This window comes from Chiloscyllium punctatum, chromosome 39 (assembly GCF_047496795.1).
Source record: "Chiloscyllium punctatum isolate Juve2018m chromosome 39, sChiPun1.3, whole genome shotgun sequence".
Classification (NCBI taxonomy): domain Eukaryota; kingdom Metazoa; phylum Chordata; class Chondrichthyes; order Orectolobiformes; family Hemiscylliidae; genus Chiloscyllium; species Chiloscyllium punctatum.
The window spans coordinates 51918219-51930797 of record NC_092777.1 but is presented as its reverse complement, the minus strand read 5'-3'; the positions used below and the strand labels follow the sequence as shown (position 1 = coordinate 51930797).

Genomic DNA, 12579 nt, shown 5'->3' with positions numbered 1-12579 from the left:
ACTGGTATCAAGCTCTGACTATTTCCACAACGACTATCCTGTACATTTTGTTAATGTTCTGTCCACACATTGTGCTCAGTGTGACGTGGTGCTGAATGGTCAACCGCAAGCAATTCCTAGAAATAAGCAAAAGCTCATCCCAGAGCTATCCAAACTGAGGTGTTGCTCACATTATTTTAGAACATATTGCTTGAGAACAAATGAAAAAAGGTAATTTAAAAGAACTGAAAATAGTGGATTACTGCAAGTAGTAAAACAGTTCATTGTCCACAATAAATAATTAGTACATTCTTAAAAAAAAGATAAGACATGGGAATAAAATTCAGGGGCGATTCTTTTAAAAGCAAAACAAAAATTGAATTAACTGTGAAAACAAAATCCAAGTGAGAACTGTATCCATAATACCAATTCTATGTTTTTTTTCCCTAAATGCTAAGTAAGAACAGTAATATAGTGTGGGGAAATAATAATATTAAACAATAAATTAAAATTAAGCTAACCATATTGTGTGTAATAACACAGCCACAATGAGTCAAAGTGTCCCTTTCTGAGCTGTACCATTTCCCACTTCTTCGGTTTGATTGAGGTCCTGAACTGTGGACAAGTATATTGTTGGTGTATTAGAGAGCCATCATGGTGTGTTGGATAGGAACTGCATGATATCGACACACACGCTGAGTCTGGAAGTTCCAAACTGAGAATAACTACTGTTCGTCTCACGACTACTCTTGAAGTAAAATGCCAAAAGTGCATATCACATTGTGTGATTCCTAGAATTGTTCAAAATTTAGCTGGTCTCAGTCAAATACTTGTTTTCATCCCAGTGAAAAGCTTACAGACCTGTCTGTGTTCAATCTAAATTTTAATTCAAATAATCCATGTTTATTATAAACATACTGTTTGAATTGGTTTGGAATCAACAGGCTGGGACAGAATCTGATATGAATCACTAGCTGTAACCTTAGAAATGAATGCAGTTGTTTCTAATTGTAAATTCCCAGCAGCAATTGACAATGTACTTATCGAGTGACAAGCTCCGGAATCTAACTGGTAGTGACCAGCTTGAGCTAGACATTATTGTATAGAAGCAGACAGAAGCAGCATTCACCACAAGTGTTCACAAAATCAGATAAAACATGCATTGAAAAATATCTTTGTATATTGATCAAAGAGTGTGAAGAAGAGATTAAAATGTTTGCTGATACGGTTTTTTAGTGATGTGGTTATTTGATAGCTTGTTAACTTAATTCAATAGAACTATTTGAAATTCTCAGATTCAGTTGTAGTTTGTATGGTGTATAACAAGCCCTAGACGATGTTTCAGCTTGAGCCTGGATAGGTGGTCAACAGTCTCCTGCCATTATAAATGCCAGACAATGACCATTTCCCACAACAGGAAATTGAATTATCTCCCCTTGACATGCAATGGCATTGTCGTCATTGATATCCCTATCACTAACATTTAGATATATCACTGTTCACAAACTGAACTGAACCAGCCATATAAACTCAGGCTAGGAATTCTGTTTTCAGTACCTTCCTCCTACCTCCCCAATGCCTGTCCACCATCTATAAGGTACAATTCAGGAACATACTCTCCATTTGCCAGGATAAATGCTGCTCCAAGAACACCGAAGAAGTTTGACACCATTCTAACAAAGGAGCCTACCTAATTGGCAACCCATCCCCCATCTTCAACACACAGTTCCCTTCATCACTGATATACAGTGGCAGCAGTGTGTACTATGTACAAATACACTGCAGGACCTCACAGAGGCTCCTTTGATAGCATGTTTCAAGCCTGTGACCTCTACCATCTAGAAGGAGAAGGGAGCAGGTACATGGGAATACCAGTGCTTGAAGGTTTCTCTCAAAGCCATGCACTTGACTTGGAACTGTATTAATGTTTATTCACTGTTATAGGGTCAAAATCTTGGATCATATTCCCTAACAGCACTGTGGCTATGTCTGTACCACATGAACCACAGCTCACTGTCACCTTCCCCAGGACATTAGGGACAGGTGATGATACTAGCATTGCCAGCAGCACCATCATCCCATGAATAAATATAAAAAATATTAAAGGCCAAACAGTTTAATGTTTTTAGCTCTGGGATAAGCAGTTTCTTATTACATCAGTGAACTTCCTATGATAATTTTCTCAATGAATTTATTAGGCTATAATACAATGTCAGTGCCACATTGCTTAGTTCATAGCTCTAACTTTTGGGTGAGATGGTTGCGGGTTCCTGTACCATTCCAAAGAATTGAGCATACTGACATTGAAAGGCAGCACAGAGGAAGTGCTGCAGTATATCAGAAACACCATGATCCAGGCAAAAACTTTAAACCAAGGCATTGCCTGTCCCACAGCGGTTGCTTGACAGAACACTAAGTCAGAAAGCCACTGCTGTCAATACCTCCATTATACTGCTTTGTAAAACAAATCTTGTTGCGGGTAAGCTAGATAAACATATATCTGCTGAAATCCTGTAAAAATCAAACCCAGAGCATTATATATTAGCACAAACAAGACTGCCATTTAGCTACACTGCTTTGGTAAAATCCTCACTGTTCTGTCAAAGCACTATGGAACAAAAGCAGTTGAAATCTTCCCTGTCTACATGATTTACATTGCAACTGATGATATGAAAGTCCTTACTCCCTGTCACTGTGGATGGATTCATTCCTATGTGCTCTGCCTGAAGGCAGATCTTTGATACATTATCTGTTGATGCTTCAAACTGATCTATTGGTTGCAGGTACTTAGCTGTAATTATGAAGTTAGTATGGCTATCCCTCAGTTGGCACTCTGAATAAGTTCCAGAAACGCAATAGGCAGAACAAAAATCACCTTCCCGTAAGAATGTAACCCCATGTAAGAAGGATGGGCTATGTTCTTGATCTATAATTTTTATATTGAAAACCTGTTCGTTCATTTGAACGTAACAAATCCAAAACTCCTCTTTATTACTAACTCTTATTTACTACTCTTAACATTCTTACCAATCTTTCTCACTTACTATTCTTAATTCCTTAGTCCCTTTAAGAATTTAGTACTTAGTAATTTACTGTTTTTAACAACATAGTATAATGCTTTTTCTACTCATCTCCTGCTCTCTACTTCCCTCTCCTTACCTGTCCATCTCACTACTTTTCCCTAGCTCCCTCCCACTTTCCCTTTCTATCTCCCTCCCCCTCACTACCTCTCTTAACCTCTGTCTTCTCCATTTCCTGCCTGAAGTTCACTGCTTCCTTTTACCCCCCTCATTCCGTTCTGCTCAGTAGTTTCCCTTTCATTCACAGCTGCATGCAGTGAGAGATCTGGGGATAAGGGACACAAGTCAGTTTGAGGAGATTTCAGCAGGGTGCGATGAAGGACAAGTGAGTATAGAAGGTACACTGTTGGAAGTTTGGTTCTAAGTGGAAATTCAGTGCAAAGGGAGACAGTGACTCTTTACTCCGGTTTATTGCAACAAGTAAACGCTGCAGAGTTAGAGGTAAGTGGAAGAGGATCAAGAAGCCTTCCTGCACTGAGGCCAGTGGTTGAGTAATGTCACAAGTCACAGTATGAACAGAGAGCAAACAGCTGATCGATGAACAGGTTTGATAAATATTCCTAGTCTTTGAAGTAAATGTAGGGTCTTGATTTTGTGGTTAGCATTCTGGTGTTTTTCTTCTCTCTTCTTATAAAATAACTATTGTATATACTCGAGTAAAAGTCAATCTCATGTAAAAGTTGTCCCTTCCATTCCTCTCAGCCACCTACTGGAATCATTCCTCCCATCGACCACCCACGTTGTACCCTCTACCTGTCTTCACCTATCCTCACCTCACCAGCTTGCCCCTGCCCCATCCCCTTTATCTGCAACTCCCCCTACAACCACACCCAGCCCTGAAGAAGGGTTACACCCAAAACATCGACTTCTCTACCTCCTGATGCTGCCTGGCTTGCTGTATTCTCCCAGCCTCCTGCCTATCTACCTTGGATTGCAGCACCTGCCTTTTTTTTTCCAAAATGGGGTTCTCCAACCCCCTATTTTTGGCTCAAAAATTTGGAATTTTCCATATACCTTGTGCAAAAGGTTGACCCTCGTTCTTCACAGATGACAGATTAATATTTCTAAGTCAAGGTATTATTGTGTACATAAATTTACAATGAGGAAATTATTTTTTATCATACTAATATGTGTTTTGATGTACAATTCACACCAATCTGGTGCGCAAGTTTAAGATGCATCAGGTCAGAGTCAGTTGACAACCTACCTTGTTGTGCAGCTCAGCTTATCATAACTCGTTTTTTTTTCTTTATTTGTTTAGAGATTAATTGGGCTTCTGGTAATGATATGGTATTTTGGACTGTAGCATGAATTTCAGCCCCTCAAAAGTGGCATGTAAAAGTCGATCCCAGAAATTTAACCTTAAAAATAGTGTAAAAATTTGATTTTTACATGAGTATACATGGTAGTTAAGTTTTAGATTGATATTAGTGATTTTTTTCACTTTGGTTTGTAAAAACAAAATATTGTTACAGTAAAGTGGGAAATGCAAGGAATCTAAAGTAATTAATTTAAAAGTTAAATCGCATATGGTAGTGATGGCAGGCAGGTGAATTGTTGCTGCTGCAGTAAGTGTAAGCTATTGGATACCAATATGATTCTGAGTGAGCACATTTCTGTCAGAACAAATTACTGAAGATGCTGGAATCTGTACTGAAAACAAAAAATGCTGGAAATAACATCAGGTCAGGCAGTATCCATGGAGAGAGAGCAAGTTAACATTCTGAGTCTAGATGACTCTTCAACGCATTTCATGTCAACTCTGATGAAGAGTCGTCTGGACTCGAAACATTAGCTTGCTCTCTCCCTGCATGCACATTTGTAGTAAGTGATTGCAACATGAGGAACTTTGGATCTGAATTGATGAGCTGGTGTCTGTGCTATGGAGGTTGCACCACATCAGGGAAGGAGGAATTTACCTGAACATTTTGTTCCAGAGGGTGGTTCACAGCCCCCAGAAGAGGCAATACAAATTTGGTCTGTGATCCAGGATGGGCCTACAGGTGAGGCATTAATGAAGACCCAGGTATTTACAATTGTGGAGCCCTGAGCCCTGCAATTGTCCAATAGTTACAAGGTTCTTGTGAACTGTGGGGATGAGAGGACGTAGGGAGGATAAGCAAACTAATCACAGCACCTTGGGACAGGGAGACATTCAAGTGTTGGCAAGAAACAGTACTGTGGCTGTGGTAGGGGATGGCATGTTTCGGAGGATAGACGTTGAACCCAACAGCTGTGAATAAGAATCCCAAAAGCTGTATTGCCTGCCTAGTGTCAGGATTAAGGACTTTTCTATGGGGCTGGGAAAGAACTTAGAAAGAGAAGGGTTGGATGCAATGTTCATCCACAGTTGTACCTACAACATTGATAGGATTAGAAAGGATGTTCTGCAGAAAGATTTGGAACAGTTAGGAACTAGGTTAAATAGCAGAACCTCCATGTAATAATCTCTGAATAATCTCTACCTGAGCCATGGGTAATCTGGTATAGTATAAGTAAAATTGAGTAAAATGTGTGGATGAAAGATAAGTGAGAGGGAATAAATTTTGGTTCATGGGCACTGGCTCCTGTACTGGGTTAAAAGCTGTCCTGGTCATAGAGTCATAGTCATAGAGATGTACAGCATGGAAATAGACCCTTTTGTTCAACCTGTCCAACCTGACCAGATATCCCAACCCAATCTAGTCCCATTTGCCAGCACTTGGCCCATAACCCTCCAAATCATTCCTATTCATTTACCCATACAGATGCCTTTTAAATGTTGCAATTGCACCAGCCTCCACCACTTCCTCTGGCAGATCATTCCACACACATACCATCCTTTGCATGAAAAAGTTGCCCCTTAGGTTCCTTCTATAACATAGGTTCCCTCTCACCCTAATCCTATGCCCTCTACTTCTGGACTCATCCCACCCCAGGGAAAAAACTTGGTCAATTTATCCTATTCATGTCCCTCATGATCTTATGAACCTCTATGAGGTCATCCCTCAGCCTTTGACGCTCCAGGGAAAACAGCCCTAACCTCTCCCTACAGCTCAAATCTTCCAACCCTGGCAACATCCTTGTAAATCTTTTCTGAACTCTTTCCAGTTTCACAACATACTTTGATAGGAAGGAGACCAGAGTTGCACGCAATATTCCAAAAGAGGCCTAACCAACATCCTGTGCAACCGCAACATAATCTCTGAACTCCTATACTCAATGCTCTGACCAATAAAGGAAAGCATACCAAATACGTCCTTCATTATCCTATTTACCTGCAACTCTACTTTCAAGGAGCTATGAACCTGCACTCCAAGGTCTCTTTGTTCAGCAACATTCCCCAGGACCTTACCATTAAGTGTATAAGTCCTGCTAAGATTTGCTTCCCCAAAATGCAGCACCTCGCATTTATCTAAATTAAACTCCATCTGGCACTCCTCAGCCCATTGGCCCATCTGGTCAAGATCCACCTGATGGTCTTCACTATGACTGTGTTGGAACAAGTGTCCTGGTGAACTGAAAAACTGCTGTGGAGAGGGCTTTAAATGAATTCGAGTGGGGAGTGTTTCAGAGGGAGGAAATGTCTGCTTACAAAAACAAAAGAATATGGCAGAATTACAGGACAGCTATTTGGATAATAATACCCAGAGTGGGACAAGCATGGACAGAGTAAATAAACATAGACAAAACAGCTATAAGTAGGGTCAAAGGAAGAAAAACATGGTTAAAAAAAGGCAAAACTAGTATCTAATTACTTGAATGTGCATAATATCTGGAACAAAATAAATTAATTAATGGCACAAATAATTATGATCTTGTAAACATCACACAGATATGGTTACAAGGAAATGAAAGCTAGGAACTAAATATTCAAAAAACCAAAAGAACTGTGGATGCTGGAAATCAGAAACAAAAACAGAAATTCAAGCTTATGTGACCTTTAAAAGGACAGGCAGGAAGGAAAGGGTGGTAGGGCTGCATTGTTCATATGGCTTGGGAGAAATACGATAGCAAAAAATAATCTAGGAGCAGAAGACTTAGAATATATCAATGTGGAGGTAATAAATAAATATGAGAAGAATAGGCTGGTAAAAGATACATATAAACCTCGATGTGATGGAACAGAGAATAAATCAGGAGATAATGAGGACATATAATAAAGGCAGACAGTAATCGTGGGTGACTTTAATCTTCATCTAAATTGAGATAGGCAGATTGGCTGAGGTAGCCATGAGGAAGATTTCGTAGATTCATTGTATTTGGTACAGTTTCCTCAAACAAATGTTATGGATCCAACCAGTGATTAGGTCATTTTGGATTTGATGATGTGCATGAGACAGGTTTAATGAATGATGTCAAGCGTGAAAGATCCCCCGAAGCACCAATGGGCATAACATGGTCAAATTTAGCATTCACTTTGAGAAGGAGAAACTTAGGTTAGAAACAGTTGTGTGCAGCATAAAGACCAGACATTGCAAATGGGTGAGAGAACATCTGACTGGAGTGGACTGGCAAAGGGGTTTAACACCAAAAAAGGTTGAGGAACAATGATAGGTGTTTAAGAAAATTGTTCATTGCTCACAGCAAGGACATAGACCAGTGAGGAAGAAGGATTCTAGGAAGAGGATAAGCTAACCATAGTTAATCAGGGAAGTTAAAGATCAAATTGAAAGGAATGACATACAATCTGGTCAATATTTGTGGTAAGCCAGAGAATTGGGAAAGTTTTAAAAAGCTGCAAAAGACAATCAACAAAAAATAAAGAAGGAGAAAGTAATCTTTGAGGGTAAACTCAGTAGTAACATTAAAATGGACAGCAAGGTTTTTTTTGAGTCTATAAAAAGGAAAGAGAGAAAGCAAAGTTAATTTGGGCTCCTGAGAAAACAGGGAGAAAGTGAGGAATGCAGATGCTAGAGATCAGAGTCAAGAATGTAGTGCTGGAAAAGCACTGCAGGTCAGGCAGCATCCAAGGAGCAGAAGAATCGATGTTTTGGGCATAAGTCCTTCATCAGGAATGAGGCCTGCTCCTCGGATGCTGCCTGACCTGCTATGCTTTTCCAGCCCCTGAGAAAACAGCCTGAGGAAATGATATTGTGGAAACAGGAAATGGCAGAGGAGTCGAATATAAAATTTGCATCAATCTTCACAGTAGATGATACTAATGGTATTCCACACGTTATAAATAATCAAGTTGCAAAAGGAAGAGATGAAATAAATTCAAAAACTGTCACAACAGAAAGGATATTGATGTCCGATCAGTCCCTGGACCTGATGGGATACATCCAGGATATATATAAGATAATGGAAACAAGTAGTAATCTTCTAGGAATCCTTCGATTTTGGAAAATTCCCAATGACTGGAAAAAAGCGAATGTAACACCTGCATTTAAAACGGGAAGGTGACAATAAAAAGCAGGTAAGTAAAGGCTGTTAGCTTAATGTCAGTTACTGGGAAAACATTACACAGATATGGTTACAAGCTCTATTATAAAGGATTTAACAGCAGAGCATTTAGAAGTACATAATATGATCAAACAGAGTCAGCATGACTTCATGAAAGGGAAATCATGCCTGACAAATTTAAAAGAATTCTTTGATGAGAAAATAAGCATAAATCAGGGAAAAAACGATGGAAGTAATATATTGTTTTCAGAGGGTAGTGAATCTGCAGAACTCTTTACCACAGTGAACTGCTAAAGTTGGGTCATTAAGGCCATGCAAAGGTGAGAGACACAGAATTTTAATCAGTTAGGAAATTGACTATTATGGTGAAAAGACAGGAAAGTGGAATTGAAGATTATCAGATCAGCCATGATTTAATTGAATGGTGGAGCAGAATCAATGGGTTGAATGGCCTACGACTGCTCCTATGTGTTTTGGAGAGGGTAGAAAAAAATGGAGAAGTCTAAGTTCTTGGCAGTTCATTGATTTCCCACTGAATGCAGTCTGAGGAGACCTCAACAGCACATATCCTCTGGGAGTCTGGATTGCATTGTTATTGGTATTATTGCTAAAGATGCTATCAGCTTCACTGGAGTAATGAACTGGCACTTCTGCTGTGACTACCATCACAAACCCAATGTTACAGTTGAGCAAAATGATAAAGAAAAACATTTACATTGCTAAATTTTGAGTTAAATCATAACAAAGCTCATAAAAAGCATTCCAAATATAATATTCTGAAGCCAATGTTTTAAATTTCAATGAAATGTGAAGATTATCGGGGTCTACTGTCAAGTTAGTGAAATTCTCTTCTCAGAAAAAATATTTCTCATATTTGTTCATTCTCATTCTTATTCAGTTTTACCCCCCCAAAAAAACAACACAGGACATTTAAATAAAGCACAAGAGCTGATGGTCATTTGGGGTATCTGATGAGAGGGGAATTGTTCCAGGAAAGTTGCATGGTGAGATGTGGCCAGAACTGGTCACTGGGGAGGGATAGGCAATTAATAAAGTGAAACTGGTGAGATACATTGAGAAATCTCATCAGGCCTCACTTCGAAAAACTCAACTGAGTTGAGTCGCAACCTAGCCAAAAAAAGACAAGATTCAGCCCACGGAGTCTGATGAAACTACTGCAAAGAACCACACAGAGAAACAGAAAACCTAGTGTGATCCAAGAACGATTATTTCAATTGTTCATACAGCCAAAGCTTATTCACTACCTTCAACCTAGGGATAGCTCCAGGGGACAAGTGCAGACAATCTTTGCCTTCCATTCACTTTCTTTAGTTGTTACAATTTCTGTTTGCAATAAAAGCTAGAGTTTCAGTTTTGTGCTTTAAGTCAGTTACAATGACCATTTGTGTTGAGTGAAATGTATGTTTTAAAATAAACAGGCTAAGTACAGCTTTCACCACCTCCTGCTTTTACATAACCTCTTCCCATTGTTATGAAGCAATTATAATGGGCTCCATATTCCACAATGTTCCCAGTCTAAACCTGTTAAGTTAATGGCACAGTTCCTGAGCATTTGAAACACATGCAACAATAACACCGTAGATAGGATAAGAAATATCAGTAGTAAGAGCTTGTTTATCATTCATCTCTTTAGATTATAATGACATTCTTAATGCTTTGAGTATTCTAACCCTTATGTTGCTTATAGTTAATGTATGGCTCAACACCTCTGTGTAACTGTTGAAGATTTGCTTGAAATATGAAAACACTATCCTTAACTTGAAGTAAATGGACAATTTTCTGAATAAGTTAACATTACTGCAGGAATGCACATCTAATCCTATTAAGATCACACGTACTGCATGATAACACACTTATTTGGAGACCATTCACTGATCAGTGAGATAGGGTTTTTCTCAGTGGGTTAAATGGGGCCGACAAAAAGCAGATATGTCTTTAGTATATACTTTCACTGTGATGTCGTTTATAATGCACAGGGCAAATCCAGAATCTGCATTATACCAGACAAAGAAAAAAGCAGGCATTGCTGGGTGACCTTGTGCTTATGCAGTTAATAAGGAATAGTCATGATAAGTGGGAAACACATGTTGCCCAATCCGAAGGAAAGGTCTTGCATTTACATAGTGCCTTTCATGACTACTGGACACCTCAAGGTGTGTTAGAGCCAATGAAAACCTTTTGAAAATTAGTCCTGTTGTAGGGTAGAACACAGAGCCTCTAATTTGACAATTGTTTTTTGTGATGTTGGTTAAGGGATAAATATTGATAAGGACACTGTGCCTATTCCCCAGATCTACCTGAGCTGGACAATGAGGCCACAGTTCGCTCCATCAGCACTGCACCAGGTTGGATGTCTAGGTTCTTGTTGTCAGTTTGGGGCGGGGGGGGGGGGCATGCTCTTTCTGGCTCGGTGAACTGAATGCTGACAACTGAGCCACAGCTGACACACACCAGGGATCTGCCCTGCAGGGGAATCTACACACTGTCACAAGAATTCCTGAAGAAAATTAAGTTATCATGCATGTTAATAGCAGGGTCAAATCTTCTGTTCAACTTTTAAGCATCAACCAAGCCTCTTCGTAGAAAGAAAGACATTCATATCCAATGCAATTATTTAACAGAGGCAATTAGCTGCATGATTCTTGTGAATTTTCACTCACTCTGTTGTTCTGCCAGTGCAGTCAGAGTGAACAGGTCACACCCGGAGGTGCTGAGATTAACCCCAAAATGCTTATAGAATAGAAAAGCTTCACCGCCTGGTGGTGACCTTGCCTCACTCATATTGACAAGACAAGCCACTCTCACCGTTATGGATGTTAACAACTCTTATGAAAGACAGTCATTTAAGTTATGAACTCCAGCTTCTTAAACAAATTGACTGCCCCAAGACTAGATATACATGAATGTTCCTCTTATTCGAGAGCTGTGGAATTTTCCATGTAATGCAAATTAGGGTGATTCTGCAGACTCCTGAAATACAGACAGCCATTTCAATAAACAATTCTCTGGTCTCTGCTGACTCAATCGATTTTACTGTACTGCTGCTGTAACTGGCCTCAGTGTCGCATCATAAAGAGAAGGTTGACCTGCATCTGATTGCTTGACCATGTCCCTTGCTTGACCATATCCCTTGGCTAGATATTTGATTTGTGGCTTGACCCTCTGAATCACAAAGTTCACAGTTCAAGCCCCACTCCTTAAGTGTAGAAATGAGAATCGATGCTCAAGAGGAGTATGGAGGGGAGTGTTGCACTGTTAGGGGTGCTGTGTTTCAAACGCAACATTTAACCAAGGCTTTATTGACCTATTTGAATATATGTAAAAGATCTCACTGGCATGATTTAAAAAAAACAGTTAGGAATCCCTGCTATTCTGATCAATATTTAACCCTTAATAAACATCATAAAAACTGATTAACTGGTCATTATCACCTTGCTATTTGGGGGAAGTATTGTGTACAAATTAGTTACTGTGTTTCCTATGTTACAAGAGTCATTGGCTGTATATATGAAATTGCAAGTTGATAGTCTTATTGGCTATTACTTGTTCATACTTGGCTCTCTTATCCTATTTAACTAGTCTGCAAGCATTTGTTGATAAAAGGTTAATATACGGATGTATAAAAATGACAAAATTCATCCATGGAACCAGCCAAACCTGAGCTTTACGTGAGTGAAAATTTGACAGGACCTATTTTCAGGCGCAGGATTGCAGACATCAACCCGAAGGTTGAACGTCCTTGTGAAGTTGGCAGTGAAGCATGTCACAAAGCTGGTTTCTTTTTTCTAAAAGCTGCTCCTTTTCTCAAGGATACAATGTTTTGTCAGAGTAGTAATAAACTGACCTCAGGGCCGATTAGACTGGTTTGGGACAGAGATTAAAGGCATTCGAGAGGCCATTTTGTTTATATGTGAACAGATGAGATTTCAGGCCAAAGTGGTCATGTTTTAGAAGTGACCTGTATAATGAAAGGGGAGCGGTCAGCTTTCTAGCTGAGCAGTTTAGTTCAGAGTTCAACAGTGAGCTGTGTGGAAACAAACTCTTTCTGTCTCTCTGCCCTTCTAAGTTCAACCTTGAAGCATCTGTTCCATTCATTTATACTGGTTTCTAAGGG

At 39.4% G+C, this 12579-nt stretch overlaps 1 protein-coding gene across 2 annotated transcripts in view; it reads left to right on the top strand.

The window, feature by feature from the left end:
* LOC140464050 (inward rectifier potassium channel 16-like) overlaps positions 1-12579 on the top strand; it is a 124572-nt gene that overhangs the window by 28156 nt on the left and 83837 nt on the right. Inside the window, exon 1 of one of the 2 annotated variants that reach the window (XM_072558694.1) lies at positions 3329-3384. The exons of the other annotated variant lie outside the window; for it this stretch is intronic. The gene's annotated coding sequence lies outside the window, so the exon portion shown is untranslated. Of the gene's footprint in view, positions 1-3328; positions 3385-12579 lie in introns of those variants that run through there. 2 annotated transcript variants of the gene reach the window in all.